This window comes from Opisthocomus hoazin, chromosome 9 (genome assembly GCF_030867145.1).
Source record: "Opisthocomus hoazin isolate bOpiHoa1 chromosome 9, bOpiHoa1.hap1, whole genome shotgun sequence".
In the NCBI taxonomy this organism is placed as follows: Eukaryota; Metazoa; Chordata; class Aves; order Opisthocomiformes; family Opisthocomidae; genus Opisthocomus; species Opisthocomus hoazin.
In genome coordinates this window covers 39,503,966-39,523,875 of record NC_134422.1, presented here as the reverse complement: position 1 = coordinate 39,523,875, position 19,910 = coordinate 39,503,966, and positions in this window count along the sequence as shown.

Here is a 19,910-nt window from a genome sequence, read left to right as displayed (position 1 = left end):
ATGTCATTTGTCTTCTATATAGGTTCAAAAAGCTATATATCTTAGAATAAACCCTAGTGAAATGTGGCTTTTAAAATGGCGTTTCCAAGTATCTGAGATATTTATTGGACTATTCTGAAACCTCTGAAAATCTTTGAAACTCTGTGTACAAGTGAACTGTGGGGACTAGTGTGGTCTGGATTATGGTGGCATAGCCATGGTGTGGTGTAGATCTTCTGTTAAGAAGTACTGGAGTGCTTGACTTTGCCTGTTTTTGCCTATATCGGTTCTGTTGTCGTAGACACTAACATCTTCAACTCCAAATACGATGAGTGAATGGAGAAGCCTTCCTTCTTCAAAGATACATGTAGTAAAACTGAATACTTTTTTCCTTACTATTGCTGCACCTTTTGAGAGAGCGTCATGATTTCTGTTGCTTCAAGTGCTGTTTCATGTCTCAGTTTAAACAAAGTGCTGCTTTAGTGGAGGTCTCTGTGTAAGCTAATGAATTTTATGCTCTGTGGCCAGCTAGTTATTATGGGGATAGTCTGGAAGATCTTGGAAGAACTTCTTGGCAGCAAGCAGAACCAGATTTGGAGGGTTGTGTGGGGAGGAAATCCCCTGTTTGTTTTTGTTAGGCAACTTTATGAGCCATTGTTTAAAACAATTTTGTTTGTCTAGCATAATTAAAACACTAAGCATTGTAGAGAAGTAGCAAAAGATATTTAACAAGCAAGGATTAACAGTGTGTAATGAATTTTTATGTACATCAATACATGACATGCATTAACTATGAATTATTTCAGATGATAGTGTGGGTTATGACAGGATTGGGGATTTGTCATAATAGACAAATTTTATCACATTTGCCATACCTTTATTTTCAGTATGACAACCTTCTTAATTAAATAATACTTTTCTTCTAGGTCATTCAATCTTGTCCACAGTACGGTTTAGGGTAAAAAAACCTCAGCTGACTAAAATCAGATCTTAAATGCGAGAGCGGGGAACATGTGGCTTTGGAACAAACTAATCTGAGCTGTGACAGGACAAGTCAAATTCAATACTTGAATCTGTTAAAGTTATACAGTGACAATAGATTTTATTACTCTAATGTGGTGATAAAGATTTCTGAGAATTATGTGATTTCAGTTCAGAGACTGAACACATAAATTATGGTATTTGTATGGTTATGGTCCGTGTGAAATAAATCATTATGCAAACTAAAAACTAAAAACACAAGGAAGTTTAAACTGGTTTAGCTTGTCTAAGTCATGTTATGACTTGTCGTATCTTGCAGATCTTAATCATGTTGACAGTAAACAAGACATGAACTTCATAGTTAAAGATACCTAGTCATGCAGGGGTTCTTAAAAATTATCTCGAAAAATGTTTGTACATCACCTTGATAAGTTAATCTGCTGATAGCAAACTGTAACCATCATAATTCTAGGTTTTAATTTGAAAATATATGTGTAGTCTCACTGTGTTAGACTGGAAAGGTAACAGTTATGTTTCTGTAAGTATAGTGGGTGAGTTGGATGATGGACAACTTGGTACCAACTACCACTATCAATGGACAGTAGGCTGCATAGGAGAAGATATAATACATCAGTTAGATTACATTAGGTATTTAACTTCACCTGTGCTGCACAAATTTAGTCGATACTCTTTATTCTTGATTATTATTTCTTTAATTTTTTAATTGGTGTGAAGAGAATATTCTGCATGAAGTCAATGAGAAATATTTTGGTGTAGTAAATGAACAGAGGAAAATTTATTTTGTATGGGTTAAAGCTATAAGAATGGAAACGAGAGAGTTGTTAAGAAAACATATGATATGCTGCAGAGTAGCACAAGATCTTGCTAGAAATTCTAGAGGAAATGATTCACCATTCTCTTTGGAAAAAATGAGATAAATAAAACAGCCAGCACTTAACCTGAATTTCTCACTGTAGGAACATATTTTGAAAGTCATCTAGGTAACCAGATGTATTCTCACTTTTTTGATATTGATCTTGCTCATCTCTGAAGGAGGAGAATTGATGTTCTCATTACTTATGTGTTTACTCATTTTTTTGCTTAGACTGATTCTAAGCTCGCTACTGCCATATATTTTCTGCCCCAGCAGATTTAATATTTCATTAAAAGAGCATTAATAAGAGCATTCCACCGAATTTCCCTTTTAGACAGGCTGCAGAAGTACAGCAGTCCTCATAAGTGCCCTCTGGGAAGTACTCTGGAAAAAAAAGCCAAAAGAATTGTGGGCTGGGTGTTAATAGTATTACATATTAAGTTCACAGGTGCAGTGACATACTCTGTATGAGCTGCTCTTCCTTTTATGTTGTATATGCAGAAGTAAAGTAAGGTGTATTTATTTTTTTTAATTGCAGTGACAAATCTGTTAAAAAGCCCTTGATGCAGGTTTTACACCTAATAAATATTTTTTAATTTCCTTTCCGACTGGGGATATTTATAAAACATAATTACCAGATAAAAATCAAACAGGTCTTGCTTTTCAGTTATGCCATTATGTTTACCGTTATGTAAAGGAAGTTCGTATGCAGCAATTCAGTGTGGATGCATTTGTCTTCTTTTTCTTTTGCTGTACTTGTATTCTCTCTTTTCTTTCCAGAAGTGAAGCTTGTTTTGAGGAGAAATAGAATGTATTTAATCTCTAAATTAATACAGATTATTTTTCTACATAAACTGAAATGCTTGAGTATTGAAACCTTTTGACAACAGCAGAATTACAAATACCTCAGTAAAAGGTGTCATAAAGCTTGCATATCTTTAGATTTGTCCTTTGAAAATGTAAGTACAGGATGCAATAGAAGAGATAGATTTCTTTATAACTAAACTGTGAATCTGGAACTATTTTTTTCCCTTGTCTCATATATCTCTATTGAAAAGCAAAGAGTGTATCTAAGAACTGAATGCTCAGCTGCATTTTCCTCATCTTCGGTTACCTGGTTCTCCTTGTTGAAAGCAAAGGGAGTGGTGGGCAGTGGGGAGAAGAGGTCTGGGCAAGAGCCCTCTTGTGACTGCTTGGGGGCTATCAAAATAAGAGCAGTTCTGAAAGAGAAAATACTGTCACTGAGTAACATTGCAGTACTGATGTCTAAAAGCTGTCAAAGTAGTTCCTTGGAGAACCCTTCCAGAGCCTAGGTGGGGATGTTCATCCAACACCTTATGGTGAGGGTCCCAAAAGCTGGATTCTCCAGAGCAGAAGGAACAGTTGCATTGGTGGCATGGGAAGAAATCGCCAGTGTTTGCTTTTATGCCTGAAGGAATTATAACAATGTTTAAAAAAACCTACTGTAACTTAAATCCACAGAGTTATGCTTAAAAAGATACAAATGCGTGTTTGTGGACTTTATAAATAATGTCAAGGACTTGCAGTTTTCTAAACTGTAAGATTCTGATAGGGCAATGACTAGGGCTATGAGGGTGGTGAGGGGACTGGAGCATCTCTCCTACGAGGAGAGGCTGAGGGAGCTGGGCTTGTTCAGCCTGAAGAAGAGAAGGCTGCGAGGGGACCTTATAAATGCTTGTAAATATCTGAAGGGAGGGTGTCAGGAGGATGAGGCCAAGCTCTTTTCAGTGGTGCCCAGTGACAGGACAAGGGGCAATGGGCACAAACTGAGGCACAGGAAGTTCTGGCTAAACATGAGGAAGAACTTCTTCCCTCTGAGGGTGACGGAGCCCTGGAACAGGCTGCCCAGGGAGGTTGTGGAGTCTCCTTCTCTGGAGATATTCAGTACCCACCTGGATGCGGTCCTGTGCAGCCTGCTGTAGGTGACCCTGCTTCGACAGGGGCGTTGGACTAGATGACCCACAGAGGTCCCTTCCAACCCCTACCATTCTGTGACTAAACAAGAATGTACATATGCTACGCTTATTCCTCTCTACTTTTACTGTTTCAGTCTGAACTAGTTTTCCCTTCTCTCCTTCCCATTGCTGTGTTGCTTGATGAAAGCCTGCTCTAGTTAACTTCCTTCTCAACCCAGAGCCTTACAGAAGATCCTTGTTTGGAGGAATTCAGCAAGAGTCAAAAAATCTTCTTCAGACCAATGAATTTTTGTGGTTGGCTGTAAAGCACTGTTATTTAAGACTGAAATAGCAATTAATTGTGAGCAAATATTAGAAAGTATAGCTGTAGATTTTTTTCCTTTGTTTTTTTCATCTAGCTAATATGTCTAAACTGTCAACATACTCATAATACTCCAAGTCTTTTATGGCCAACATGAATAAATATGCCACATTTCCACTTTAAGTTTTCTCCTTATTACTTCCAGTAATGTCTGTCTGTTCAATAAAAAACACACCACAAAACCAACTAAAAAATGCGACAAAACCTGAACCATGTGGTTTGCTTATGTCTTGTTACAAGATTAGTTATATGAATGGACAACACTGAGCCCATTTCTGAGGCTTGTTTTCACATTTATTGCCTGATGTTGTATGAGCCTATTCATTGCATCCCTTCCACTAATGTCTGATTCCTGGAAGCTATTTGGGAGTGACAGGTAATCTGCTTTGATTTGTCTCTGCTATGCTTACATCATCTTTTACTACCTCTGCTTTACATTGCCCAGTTATCAGCTTTCTCTCCTTTCCACCATGGTTGTACTGAGGTTTTTTTGCTTCTGCTTCTGAACCAAAAGCCTCAGTTGTGTGTCATCAATCTTGTTTTCATGTTCATTGATTGTTCTCCTCAACTTCTTCAGGTAAATCATTGAAGAACAAGAACAGCCAAATAGACACACAAGAGCTAGTTTTTAGTGTGATATTGGTTGTGCTTCCCTTGAGCCAGTTATTTGTAGTGGTAGAGATAAATTACTGTTAATAGTGTTACAAATAGTAGTGCAGTTGAAGTGGTATCAATTGTAAGAATTTTGTTTCAGATTTCATTATGTTGTCATAAGTTCCTAAAGTTTTGATGTCGTCTGCTCCTGTTTAATTGGTAAAAAATCTGGTTTTAAAAAGCATAGATTCCAGCTGATTTGATTGGATCCAAATATTACTTGAGACAGTATTGTGTAATTAATACTATACAACCTAGGCAGAGAATTATAAGGAGCTGTAGTGTTTAAATTGTTCATTAAGTTTTGCTTTAGATAATGCTAAACTTGAATAACTGGCAGCTTTAAAACTTACTATCCACAAAAGTACAAGTGATCTGTAGTGGCATCCTCTGATATTATGTGATAAAGGAAAATACTATATTACTATGCTCAAGATCATTTCATTATGGAATTTAACAGAGCTCTCACCTCTACAGTGCTAATTTATAGCCATCATCTATGGTGAAATAGAAAGTCATCACAGATGTTAAGTGCAGCATATGGTTCTGTATAATAAAATTCATGTTGCTTTCTACCCTTTAGCCTCCACCATATGGTTTTGATTTAATTTGTAGCCATTGTTATGCCAGATAAGTTTAAAAAAAAAAAGGTGTAGAGTGATTTACTCTTGGAAGTGAAGAAAACCACTGTTTCCTTCACTGTCATTGATCAACTGTTTTCATCAACTTTGATCAGTTGCTTTTCACTCAGTCTACCAAACAACTTAAACTGATTTTTGGTTTTACCTGCTAACTGTTAGAAGGTTATATTAAGGGTGATATAGGGGCAAGCAGGCATATATTTTAACTTGTAAGAGTGAATCTGATGTAGGGAATTTTGGATTTGATGATTGTTGTGACAGGATGAAAGGATAACTTAAATTTTTTGAGTTTCAATTTGGTAGTAAAAATACTTACTATTTTGTAGGTGAAATGTATAGGGAATGAGTGTGCCTGTAAATACGGATGCGTATCTACTCTTGAAACATCAGACCTGCCTCTCCAAGTCTTTGAACGTAATTCAGTTAAGTCATACATTTTTACTCAATCTTAATTTGAATATTAAGTGCATTGGTCCAGCCAAATTTCTGTGTTTATGAAATACTGGAAATCTATTTTATTTTTCCCCCCATTAACATGGGGTGCTGTTAGTGATACGTTCTTGGCTCTTGAGAGAATGTATACATTCATGGCTGATCTGCTTTCTTAGAAGTTAGTTTGCCTTTCTCTTGGTAGATTAGAGTGGAAGGTGTCCTGCTGTCTTGGATTTTACTTTGGGAGAACTTGTAGAGGATGACTTGATTAATTTAGAAAAAAGGTTTCCGTGAGTATATGAAAGTTGGGATGCTTATTTAAAGTGTATCTGAAAATATCAATAGGTTGGCTCAGTCAAGAGACTTTTCTGAAGAACTCATGTGATCATGGTTTCTGATGGATTTTTTGTTTTGTTTTCGTCTAATTCCTGCTGCACCAGAAATGCTGCACTAGTCAATTTTCTTGTAACACTGATGCTGAAAAGAGAAAATGAAGATTTCAGTGGGAGAACAATCTTCAGAGTAAGGAAATAAATGATGCTTGAGTTCAGACAGTGGTATCCTGAATCTCCTTGCTCTCTTAAGCTACTGGAATACTCTGAGCTGTGGGTTTACTGATGGCTGGCAAGCTATAAGACCCTCTCTAAGTATTTGGGTTTCATGAGACTTGAAGGATTTCATGTCCCTAAAAGCTCTGTTCATGTGGAAATTTTTGGAATTGACCAAAGAATTCAGCTTTTCATAGACAGGATAGAGAGATAGATAGCATGAGGTAGTAAGTGATGTTTCCTTAGGAAATAGGACTAAAAACTGAGCAGCTGATAATAATTAGGAAACAATCCCTGAATATGGAGAAAAATATAGCTGCAACAAAGTAATTCTTACACATTTCAAGGGATAATCTTGAGTCTTCACCCTGGTTATCTTGTGGGACAGTTCAGGTGTGTTATAGCATCTGTAACACTGATAGTCCCTGAGTACGTGCTGCTTTTGCAGGGTGTGATGAGATTGTGTAGTATATGGTGATCTTGCTGAGAACTTAATTTCAGGGTGGCTGCATGTCAGTATTCATCAGTTTGTCATCAAGTTTGCAATGCATGCATTTGGTCTGACTTTACCTTCTATAATGTACTAAAACACATAAATTCTGCAGAAAGACATGCTGAATCCCAAGGTTTACCCTTTTGTTGGATAATCAGATTATTGTGCCTTGTAAATGCCTTAATTTCTAGGACTAGTGCAAGACAGTGAAATAACAATTATTTCTCTGACTTTCAGGGGAAATATTTTTGTTACTATACAAATGGATCAAAACTATAAATATCTGGAAATGCAAACTGAACTCTTAAATGAACTTTACCTTTGCTATAATGTTAAAGATATTTAAATGGAAGCTACCTTATGAACTAGACAGTAGAGCAAATAGCTCTATAACTAAGTGGATTCTGAAGGAATGCTTATATCACTTGATGCATTCTGTCACTTTAGGTGTTTTACAGTTAGGGTGTGTTGTTTTGTGTGAGTGTTTTTGTAGAGATGCTTTTACACCAACATGTATGTGTCTATATAAAATTAAAGAGAGAGAAGTCTTAATCTGGTGTAAATTAGATCTATTTGTGTTGCCAGTGGCTGTTGTTTGGTTACACAACTAGATGCAGCTGGACAAGGCTACTTCCACAGATGCCAGTAAAATTCTGCTTGATTATGTTACTCTAAGTCCTCCTCATAGGACAAGATTTATTTACTATGGCTTTTTTCACATTTAGATACACATTGAAGGTCACTTTTCACTTAAAACCATGTTAATTGGCCACTTGTAACTGCATGACCATCACAAATTTATGATTTTAATCCAGTGCTTGGAACAGAACGCCAGAGCACTGAGCTCGGAGGTTGCGCTAACTTGGGCAACAATTTTCTATAGGCCTGGGGCCAAATTGCGTCTTCATATTTTGTGTATGGATTTATAATATTTTGTTCTACTTAACGCATTTGAAAGGCAACTTGCCTGCTGAGCTTATCCAGGTGTATTATTTTGGGAACTTTAAAACAGATCTCAAGGTGGGAATTCAGCAATAAGTATAATGAAAAGGCCTTCCTTCAAATAAATTCATAAGCACACTGGAAGTTTTGTTTGACAGAGAAGTGACACTGGTCAATGAAAATGATGTGCTAGTCTCTCAGTTCACAAATTTTTAGCTACATGATTATGTGTATTCTACTTGCTGCACAGCAATATTGGGAACATCTGTAAAGAAATTTCTCGATAAAAGTGAGAATTAGTTCTGTGCCCAGTAATTCTCCATAGGCAACAAATGACTGTATGGAAGTATTTTCCATTAAATGCTAGGCAGGCCTTTGATCAGGTAAAGACAAAATTTAAGGAAATGACATGATTTGCACTTGGACTTTACTACAAGCAGCAATAGTTAAAACTATACTTGGAGCCTTTAAAGAGAGTATCAAGGTGTTGCAAAATCTTTCCTATGTTTTTAGGTGAATATGCTTAAACATGCAGAGAAATGATTAAAATTAGGAGGCTGAAGGGTGGGATTGCATGGGGGGTGTGTGTGTGGAATGATTTTAAAATACAGTGGTTACCTATGCCATTGATTAAGTGTGGTGTTTAGCCATATTTGCTTCCTTTGCTAACTTAAACAGTAAAATATTCCCTATGCTATAATGGAATGCTCCAGTTCTAACTTAGCCACTTTTGCTGTTAGTAGTTACAGCAATATTTAAATTTTCAACATTGTAACAAAGAAATATGGAGGGAAAGAAAGATCTTAAACTAATTTTCTGAGCCTCTTAATATAGTATATCTTTTTATACTGCACAGTTAATTTTATTTCTTTTGTACGCTGTAGCTGTACTATAATATTGTGTGATAGTGAAGTATTACATGTGAGACTATTTGCAATGAACATGTAAGAGCACTGCTGGGACCAAGTTAGGGACTTGGTATGCTTTGTTGTTTTCTTTTTTACAAGTTCTGTGGAATTTCAGATAATTTTTCAGCAACTTATTTAAGCTACAGCTGAAGTGTCTGGTTTTATTTATAAGACTTCAAGCTGTGACTTCTAAATGTGTGTGTGTATTTTGTTAACACCTATTGAAATTTCCCGAAGCTGTAGTGCCTCAGTTGAATATCACATGTAGCAAACCACAGAAATGAAAAAGGACTTTTTAATTATTGCTTTTGAATAAAAAGGGGAAATAGCAAAGGTTACATCACATTTTTTTAGTCATTAGGAGTTAAATTGGCCTGAGTAAAACCATTTTTAATCCTTGGCTCTGGTTCTTTATTCTGCAATAGCTGCAGTGCTCTGAAGTAAATTGTCTATTAAAGCACGCTTCTGGCTTTTGACAAATGGCATCAAACAGCCTTCTCCAGGGAGTCACAGCCTTGAGCAGTTCTGTAAGCTTATTTTTCCAGACACATAGGTTGCCTGCATTCCAAGACCCTCATGCACACAGTGCAGCAGAAATAAGCAGAGGGAAGACATGCATGATAGAGTGAGTCAAAGTGAATATATTAAAAGCTTGCTGTTTGTTGTGTGATGACAAAGTTGCTTTTTCACCCATATTGGTTTTGAACACTTCTCAACTTCTAATAACTTGCATCAGGGTGACAACTATGCAAATAAACTCAGGTGATTATTAATGCCATGCTTGTGTGTCTCACTCATGGGATAGTTCCCGTTATTTTGAACATGAAGGATGGAAATAGGAGCAATATTGGGAAGGGAAATGAGACAGCCAAGAAATACAGGGGCAAGACAGAGGCAGTCAGTGTTTTAAGCTTAAAGTTATCCAAAGACACTGCTGTCGAAAGTCTGCGGTTAGGAAATATGCTGTAGAAAACATGAAAAGTAGTCACATTACTCAAGCTGTAAACTCACCATAAAGTTAATATAGTGTATAAGATTAGGTTGCAACCTTAATTAGCACTGTTCTTATGAAAATTCCATTGCCTAATATTGTTAGTCTCCGTTTTGTCTCATTTAAATGCCTATTTAATGGATTAGAAGTCTGTTTTTCATGAGTATGTTTTTAAGAGAAATTACATCAGTTCAGCCATTGCTCCTCCTACAGTTTACTTTTGGACATCATTACGCCAAGGCATCCCAGCTTTTCAGAATGGTTAAAGGATTAGAAATTGCATGAGCTTTGCTAGATAGTCAATCTAGAAGAGGTCATCTGCGATTAGAGCTTTGAGGAAAAAATTGAGCAGGGAGAAAATATAAATTGCAAATATGATGCAGATACAGTTTGAGCTTGAGAACAGACTGCCAAATCCAACAAGTCAAAATGAGTAAAATTAGAAGTTATGAAGGAGATTAGATTCATTGGGCAGCTGTCACTTGTTACCATTAGATGGATCTTGGCAGCCATGTAAAGTAATGGGTGTTTTTTCCTGAAAGATATATTTCTTGGGTTTTTAAGTTGTTTTTGTTTGGTTTTTGTTGTTGTTTTTTGGTTTTTATTTGGGGAAGAAGTTTGCTTTTCCTTCTTGCAGATAGTGGCTTGTATACAGGTGCCTGGACAGAGCAGCGAGAACAAGTTGTGTGACCCTTTCAGGAGGCAGAGATGCAGACAGAGCTTGATGGAATGATATACCTCAGGTTTTTTTAAGCCAAGAAATTCCCTTAGGGCCCTGGGAGCAAGTGACAGAAAGGACAAGTGTGATTTTATTCTCACAAAAAGGTTCTTACAGAATATACTTAGTCCTGAAAAAATAGTTAAACAGTAGAATGCTTTTATCTTTACCTTCTCCACAACGCATGCAGAAGAGAAAAAGTCTCACTGGCACATAATATACTACTTGAATCAGTGTTTGATAAGGTTGCTAAGCTTTAAGGTGTGCTCTATCAGACAAAATTTGACAACCAGTTAGTCTGACTCATCAGACTTCAGTGAAAGATGTTAAAATCCATGGTTTATAACCAATTGGCCTGTAATGAAAAAATGTACTCTTGCCCACAGTTTCTGTCCAAAAGCCTAAAGCCGATTGTGTAATCAGTGGTTCTGGTTAGAAGGTGTATTGTTCAGTCCAACTAGCCTGCTTGGAGTAGGTTGGCTGGAGCAGGTTTCTCAACACTGTGTTGGTTGGGTTTTGAATATCCCTGAGGTTTGGGACTTGATGGTCATGTGCTGATGCACAGGATTGTTCTTTATCAGGTACAATGCTTTGTATTTCCATACCTGGAAGTTCACAAGGTTCCTGTCTGCTTCTCCAGGCTGTAAAGATGGCTTTGAAAGTCACCACAACTGTCTGATCTATCAACAACTCTGATTAGTCTGGTATCTCCAAACTGGCTAAGGTATACTTGATCCTATTGCCAAGGTCATTAGTGTAAACAAACAATAATTGCCTTGGTATTGACCCCTTGGGCACACCACTAACTGCAATTTGTACTACCTGATAGCAAGCCTTTGAACCTAACAGTTCAGCTAGTTTGCAATCCAACTTACCTAGTTTGAACTTCACTTTGCGATCTTCACACATTTTACCACTGCTATTTTAGCAATAGAAATTTTTTGTTGTATAAATTCACTGGCAGCTTCAGATTTTAGAGGTTGAAATTCATCTTCTGCTTTTAGCAAGTAGGGATAGGTGCTATTGTATAACAGTGTTTCTTCAGCCCCTCTGGAAAGGAATTTTAATTAATGCTGTAGGTGACATTTGAGGAGTGTGAACTTTGGCAACATCTTGAACATTTTCAACTAGTTCAAACACATCCATACTGACTTGTGTTTTCAAAAATCGCACTTCAAATGTACTGAAACGTAATAGTCTGAGAAGCAAAAGTTAAGGATCAATAGTGGTGAAATAATTTTAATAGGCAGGAGTGTTTATTTAGCAGCAAAGCTAGGGGCTGAGAGGTTACACTAATATATGGTGAAAAACCATCTTTTCTGAAAATATCAGATAATGTTTAGAAGTTGACTGTCCTGAAATCTTTTCTGAAATGCAGAAGGGACGTATCTAATACATACTTTTGTTTGTGTAGAGAATACAGTCTTTAAAATTTCAGTTAATTTGCAGTCACATGCTGGGCATTAAACTATTTGTTGAAAAGTGTGAACATAACTGTTTATCTCATATTGAATGATATTAAATGGCAGCTGAAAAGAGAACAATTATAATGTAAAGTTAGGAGGCTGGAAAATAGAGGCACAAATTTTGAACTCTTGAATTCTTTCTTTTTTGGTGATGTTGCTTTTAATCACTTTTTAAGCATTGACCAGTAGCTCCATGACCGTTCTACACGCTTAAATGCACTATATTCCTATTTAACATAGCAGAATTTTCTAGTGAGAGGAAATTATTAGAGAAAGCAGGAATTTTCTGTTAAAGGACTGGAGCTGGGCAGGTAAAAGCTATTGAAAAGGGATTTTTTATGTCTGAGGCTGGAACCAGAAAGGGTTGAGGATGGCTTGACAATGCAGTAACTATTTTCGTGAAAGAGTGAAGGTAGCAAAGACCCTAAACAGGAGCAGATTATACATAGCAGGGAGGGAGGTAGATAGCTGCTTTGGTATTGGTTCTTTTGTAGATCTTTGCTGTGTTACCAGTAGTGCAAGTGGATTTTCTTGTTCACAAGGTGATTTGCGAGGCAGTTGTGTTGTGGCTTAGTGGTACAGTTGATAAGATATATCTGTAGTTGTCCTTGGAAGGAGTGCTGCTCTTCAGTGAATGTTATCATCTACCTACATCTCAATTTTACATGTTTTTCCTGGCAATAAAGAGCAGAAGTGGTGAACAGAAGGCTGGTGATGTCTTTTCAAGACATTAAAATGCTCAGTCTGACACAGACTACCATCAATTTGGTGTCTGTCCTTTTACTTTGGACTGTTGCTTTTGAGTTTTGTTGTGCTTCCCCTTTGATCCAGTTGAGATGCATATTGTTGATCTTTGCTAGTAAATACTTTTCTATGTCTCCGTTAGCCTACTTGTCAAGTGATTTCAAAAATACAGTGCTGTTTTTCAGTTTCCTAGCTTACCAGTTAAAATCATTTTTACAGAAATATTCTACTCCTGAGGGGCTCCGGAGTCAAGGGTCTTTGGCAACACTCTACCCTTTAGGAAGAGTGGATAATGAAAGCACATAAAACTAACCAGATGTTTCCTGTGGGTCCCATAGTAGCTTTGTGATCTTTAACTGTATGATTGGCACAAAAACTGCTTCATGCTTCTCAAGTCAGTTGTATCTCTGGAGACATATGGTCCTGCTGTAGGAGTTCTGCACAGTAAATCCTGTACATACATATACATATATACATTATACCCAGGTGAGGGAAAAGGCTTTTTCCTCAAAGCCTATGCTAGCGAAGCTTTCAGTATGGAAAGTTTGAGATTTATCAGTACAGCGTTTACTTACATTTAGTATCTAACTGTGCTCTTCTCAATTATTTGTGTGTAAAGTTGGGAAATGAATGTTCAAATCTGACCAAAGAAAACACTTCTAATTATGTTTATATAGCCATTACTTAATGACAATCTTAACTTCCATAGATAGGATCATAAACCTAATTTGTTGCACTTTGTTTACTTCAACAGATCTTTGTCTCATTTTGTATGTAACATTAGGGCAGAGGAACACTCAGATTAAAGACAAGGAATTTGAAATGAGTCTGTGAAGTTCTGCTTCACTGAACAGAGTGTATGCTTATTATTGATAAAGTGTAAGGTCAGGACAGACATGGATATCTCATGTGTCTGGGTTGCTTGTACAATAACTGGAATAGCATTTAGTGAAGTGCCCCATCACAGTTCTGAGAAATTCTGTAGTTGTAATAAACCATTTATATGATGGTGTTATACACAAGTTAACAACCCATCAAAGTATTTAAGGAAAAACTATGATGAGTTAATACATGTAATAAACTGACAAAATATACTGTTAGTATACCTAGGACAAGACACCAATGCTGATTTTCCACAGTACGGTCACAGTTATTTGCAAACCAGGTAGAGGATGTACAATAACCTCCTTGTTTGGCATAGGAGTGCTAAACTTAGGTTTATTCATGTATTCTGTGACACCATCAAGAAAATTATTTTAAAAATAAACTACTGCCAAGTTCAAGGTGAATATTTGGGAATTCCTATGTTCCTTTTTTAATACTGCATTTAGTATGCACCATGCTAAAAATTGATTCACTTCATTCATCTACAATTTGGGTGATCTTTGAATTCCCCGAACTTTCAGGGGTCTAAAATATATGTTGTGATTAAAGTTACTTTGTGAAAGTTGCCAAATGTATAAGAAGCTGGGTATTTTGGCCATTGGCTATAAAACTAACTAGTCTGGGCATCTGCTTTCCCCTTTGTTTACCTGAAGCTTTTGCAGGACAATAGAGTCTCAGTATAGGAAGGTTGCAGCTGACCTGAACCATCATGAACATAGGCAAAGAGCAGCAGTTTCTTAAGAGTAATGTCAGAACAGTGTTGCAACAGAAAGTATCTATTGTGTATCTATATGAATAATAATATATACACACATTTTATCAGAAAATGAGGTTATTGTAAAGAGTGTTTAGAAGACTACCAAGTCGCATCAGTTGAAAACTTCAAAACAAAACCTTTACTAGATTGATTGATTAATTTATATTCAGTAGGAGCTATGAGTGTACAACAGCATGGAGCTGAGTTGATAGTCAGCACTGGTGGCTTTACTCCTCAGTGGCCCTTATTCTCTAAGGTCAAGGCAGTGAGACTTGGGAGCACTTTTACAAGGGATATTAGGAAACAGACTTGTTTTCAACTTAGTGCATAAAGGTTTTGTTATTTACCCCTCTCCCAAGATTTCAGCTGCTGCTGATGCTTACCCTGAGAATAAACATCATACAGAGCAAGACAACATTTTTTTCAGGGTGCTTGATGTAGTCTGAAATACTTCTGAAAGATGTTTCCTAAACTAAGAGTCGAATCACAGATTTAGTTAAATGAACAATCATTAGTGTTCGTAGCTATATTGCCCCAAAATACAATGTGATCCTACCATGCAGGCCAGGGGCTTACCAACCTGTGCTGTGCGTCAGTAGTGGCTGGGCTCAGTTGGGTGTATGTAGTATCTAGCAGTAAAGGTGTTCTGAGTTCCTGAATAGCAATTGCCCTGTTTCATGTTACTTGATTCTGGTATTTGTTGGTACTAGTGTTGAATGTTAAAAAAACCAACCAAACAGAAAAACCCCAGAACTTTCCATCGAGAGAAGTTATTTTAAACCTTTAAGTAATGTATGAAAATTTTTCTACTATTTCATCTTCATTATGCGATATTCCATGAACAGGTGATCTAAAATGAGTGAGTGAGCTGGTGCTCTGGCTCCCTTTTTTGACTGGGTTAAGAATATTTAAGCATTTAGTCTTTTATTCACTAGAACTAATGAAAAAAGAAATTGTGCACATAACTCCTGGATGAGAAATGGATTTTAAGAGTTGGCACTGGATGACACTATCTGCAAAATGGAATGTTTTGTGTTAATACTTTTAACTTGGGTGACTGCAGATGTAATTCAATGCTTTTTCTAGTTTCTAAAGGCTAGTACCTTGAAAATACCTACTGGGCTTTAGTAAAGGAAAAAATTAGGCTTCCAAAATTCCTAATCAATTGAATCTTCAAAGGTCTAATGGCTTATTTACATGTAGATGTGAACACATTTTACTTTTATCACAAATTTAGTAGTGCTAATCAATGATAACCTATAAATACAGGAAACAATCAGACCCTTTCATACAACTGGAAGTGTCAGAATTGGGGAGTTCCTGACTCAGTTGAAAGATGAGTTAGTCTCCTATAGCATTCTGTCAGCTCATTTGAAAAGGCATTTTGTAACTTGCAAGGAAGATAGACTTGAGGATCTCATAAGGAGCTTATAGGAAATTCATGTCTATTGTTTATAGGAAGTATAATCTGTATGCATTTGTAGCTTGCTGTACTTATTAATGTTGGTGGATGATGCCCTGCGGTTATTCCCTAGTGCATTCCTCTGCCGAGACTAAAGCTTAGAGAGAATATTCCAGCAGTTTTGTGGTCCCCTGCCAGCTCATTAATTTAAGGAGCGAGCTTCCTGAGCTCACTGTAAGCAAGAGGGGTTTCTGTCACTACCCAAAGTAACCAAATGGCCATCTATCTGTTGGTCTGTTTGTATCTGTCACAGTTCAGTTTTTAAATTGCAGGCACTTGTTCGGATTTCATTTAAGATGATCTTCAAGTGACGGAGGTGATCATGTTTAGTTAACTTAATCATACTGGCGATGGCAGATGAAGACTTCGCAGTACAGTTCTTCCAGTCTGAGAACAGATAAAAGCTTCTCAACAAGAAAGAATAATAAAAAGACTCTGTGTGCTGAAGTGCCTCGTATCAACAGCAGCTGATAAATTATTAAACAGTTTACCTTCTGTAATGTCTCTGGAGTGTAGTGTTGGAGATGCGTTGTACCATGACTGACAACTTGGAAGACCTCTTGGTGAAGTGTACGAAGAGTATGCTGGATAATGTTTGATTTTTGTCTCCTGTAAAAAGAAGCCTAATAAGACTAATGATTTATTTATTTCAGTGGAAGTGTCATCTCCTCTCTGACCTTAGTGTATTTTGCATTCAGCAGAATGATTTTCTGGGAGAGTTAGATCTGACTGCTTTGAGGTCTGAAATAAACCTCTTCCAGTACCATGTGGTCACTTGTTGTAGCTACATATGTGTCCACGTAAAGGCTGGGGAAGAAGAGAGAAGAAAAGTGGTTTTGAATATTTAAAATGTGTGTTTTAAGAAAGAGACATGAAGTTGTTACTGAATCATTGTTACATTAGAGCACTTCGTATGTAATGTCTGGCTTCACTGACATGCCATGTTTTCTGTGGCAAAATAATGGTAGTCCTAAATATAGACAGTAATACAACTGTTTAATATGAAAGAAAACAATATAAAATGTCGACTATCACCCTAGGGTAATAAACAAGCATGTGCAAGGGTTTTATGCTAAAGGACTGCTAAATAGATGTGAAAAAGTATTTAGATATTAAATATGTAGATGTTTACATAGCTGTGTACTTAAAGGGAAAAAATACATATTATGAACTGTAAAATTGATGTGGAGGTAACAGCTAAGACAAATCCTTCACAATTTGGAACTTCATTTAATAAATAGCACAAGTTATGTACACTAAACAGGAAAATTAGGAGGATATCTATATATGGCTTTCAAGTTAGTTCACGCTTAAACTTTTCTAAAAAAGCAGTGGTTGAATGAAATACTGCAGAAATAGCCTTTGGGATCAGCATGGGCAACAGTAGACAGCATCACACAAGAATGAGACTGTGTTTTGAAAGAAACATCTCTGGATTTTCACCATTGTTTAGATCAGTCACAAATAATTCTGCTTTTGGTCAATGATGCAGGAAGTGGAGAATCAGTTGCTGGTCTTCTGGACTGACTCTAAATAAATTATTTGATTTATTTTTCCCAGCTATCAATGCAAACAGACTTGTTAATATAAACTGTTTCTGAAGTCTGTGTTGTGGAAGATGCTCTAGAAACTTTGTTTTATCAATACATCAAACTATTTACAGGTGATGGTAAGGCTTAACTGATGTATTAATATACTCCTCTCATGCAGACACAGTACCTAATATTTACTTGACTGGGGTGGAATTTTTTTTTTTGGAAATCATGAACTGAAGCGGAGGGGGAAGGATAATGAAAATAATCCCTGCTTAATCCTTTGCAGTCAATAAATACATGTTCAGTTATCAGCTCTAACTTTTTTCCCTGCCTTGTTACTTGGTTCATTGTTTCACTGTATTACATTTTCTTATATTTTCCCCTCAATGCCAACAGACATGCTGAAATAATAACTAGGCAAGTAGATAGAAGAAATATTCTTATTACAAGGTCTTGGTTAACTCCTAACAACTGTTCACATCATAGAAACATTGCCAATAAAAGGAACTAATTCAGTTCACCTCTAGCAAAGATGATCATATAGAACAGCAGGAGCTTTTCTCAGCATAGATAGTAAAGCATAAACAATGGGAAGACATTTTCTTTGTCTGGAGTATTTAGAATGATGGAAACAGTTCAGGCAAAAGAGCTATCAGGTGTGATCACTTCCACTTACTGTTCACCTTTTCTTCACATAACATAAAATTTTGATTTTTTTTTTTTTTTTTGCGTCCACTAAAGACATCATATGGTTTGGTCTTTTGATTATGTGCGAAAACTAATTATTTTGCTGTCTACCTGCCTGCTGTGCTTTGTCTTAGGCTTCAGCTGGGAAATAGTTTATATTGCATTTTCTTGAAAATTTCCTGTGTCTGCAATGTTACCGTTTGCTGATGAGTTGTTAATAACACTTGACCATGAGGATAAGACCATATAAGAGGCACTATCAATGCTGGCAAAAGTGAATCAGGTCTAGGGCACAAATAACCAGAGTTTCATTTGGATGCAGTTAGTGTGAGAATCCTTCCCTTGTTCGCTAACATCCCCTGTAAATATTAGGTTCAAAACCCTTGATAAATTTATACATGTTTTTGTTTGAGGAGGAAGTCAGAGAATAATGTGTGTAAGTAGAGCTTGGACACAGTGTTTTGCAGTTCACATGAGAAAGGACCTCGGGCAGTGCCTAACAGTTCACATTTCTGTGCAGCTGTTTCGAACTTTGGTTTTGCTGAAATGAAGTCAGTACTGGAAAAAAAACCAAGCCATCACCCCAAAAAACAATCTTTTCCCAGCTGTGAACTAGACTATAGAGGCTCCTTGTGAGAACAGTGGAATTACAATTTTTGTCATGCTAACATATCAGAAGTGATGATCATGTCTTTTTGCTGTTAGCACAAAGGATGCTTCACCTCGAAAGGATGGACTGGTGTGTGTGCAGGTGGGGAAATGTCCTGGAAAGTTCAGAATAAAACTTAAAGAAAACTTAAAAGTCCAAGTTTAGTTAATTTTAAGACTCATTTAGTCACTGGTGGATGGGGGGGGAACCACACACACACAGAGCTGTGGGTTTAATTTAAATTCTGCTGAACTCACTGGAAAAAATCCTGTGTTGTGGGTTTTGTAACTTGGGAGAGGTACTTAATTCACTTCATTTGTAACTTGTGTAAGGAACTACATTCATGATATTAGCAATAACATATTTTTCACTATGCATTGAAAACATTCTTTGAAATATAAATGTCTAATGAAAGTAGTTACTGATATCAAGAATTAGTAAGCAACTTAATGCATTTGTTTGAAATGAATTCTTGCCATTTGTGATTATGCAGATTAATAGATATATTTGAGAGCATTATGAAAACGTAATGAGCCTAAGATCCCAGTAGTAATAAACCAGTAGTCTGTTTAAAGAATAATTGTATAGTTTATAGAGATAGCCTGTTAATTTGAAAGATTGCATTTAGCTATGTTAATTTCCCTACTGGCTGAATCCAAACTGTGAGTGTTAATTAGTTACCACTGTTTTGAAAGGGGAGAGTAATATTTAGCTTATGACTAAATGCAGTTGAATATAGAATTAAATTTTGAACAGTGCCAAATTGTGAAAGTAACTTGAAATTAGTACTTCAAAAATCATGTTAGTAAATAACTTTGAGGAGCTTTGTTAACTCGCACAGGTTCTAGCTGAACACCAGGTTTTCCTAAATGTACCTGATTACAGGAATGAGGACTAGATCTAGGACTCAATGGATTTTTCTGCACCTATCCTTAAGTGAAAAGTCTGTGAACTGTCCTCTTAGTGCACTGGTTAGGAAAACGGGAGAAAATACACTGGTAGGGCAGTATTGGAGACGAGTGAAATGCAATGTAAATACCTGCACTAAAAAAATCCCTTTGCTGTAGTAGCCAGTGTAAGAGTATTTTACTGGCTCATACACAATGATAAATCAGTTTTCACTTTTCCCAGAGATAAAATATTTTTCTGTGTTTCTAAGTACTCTGCCCGCAAGCACGTAGACTAATATTCAATTACTGCTGCACTTAGTGCTGCAACATTCGTTATTATGTAGCCTACAGGAAAATGTCATGAAGAGCTGGAAAA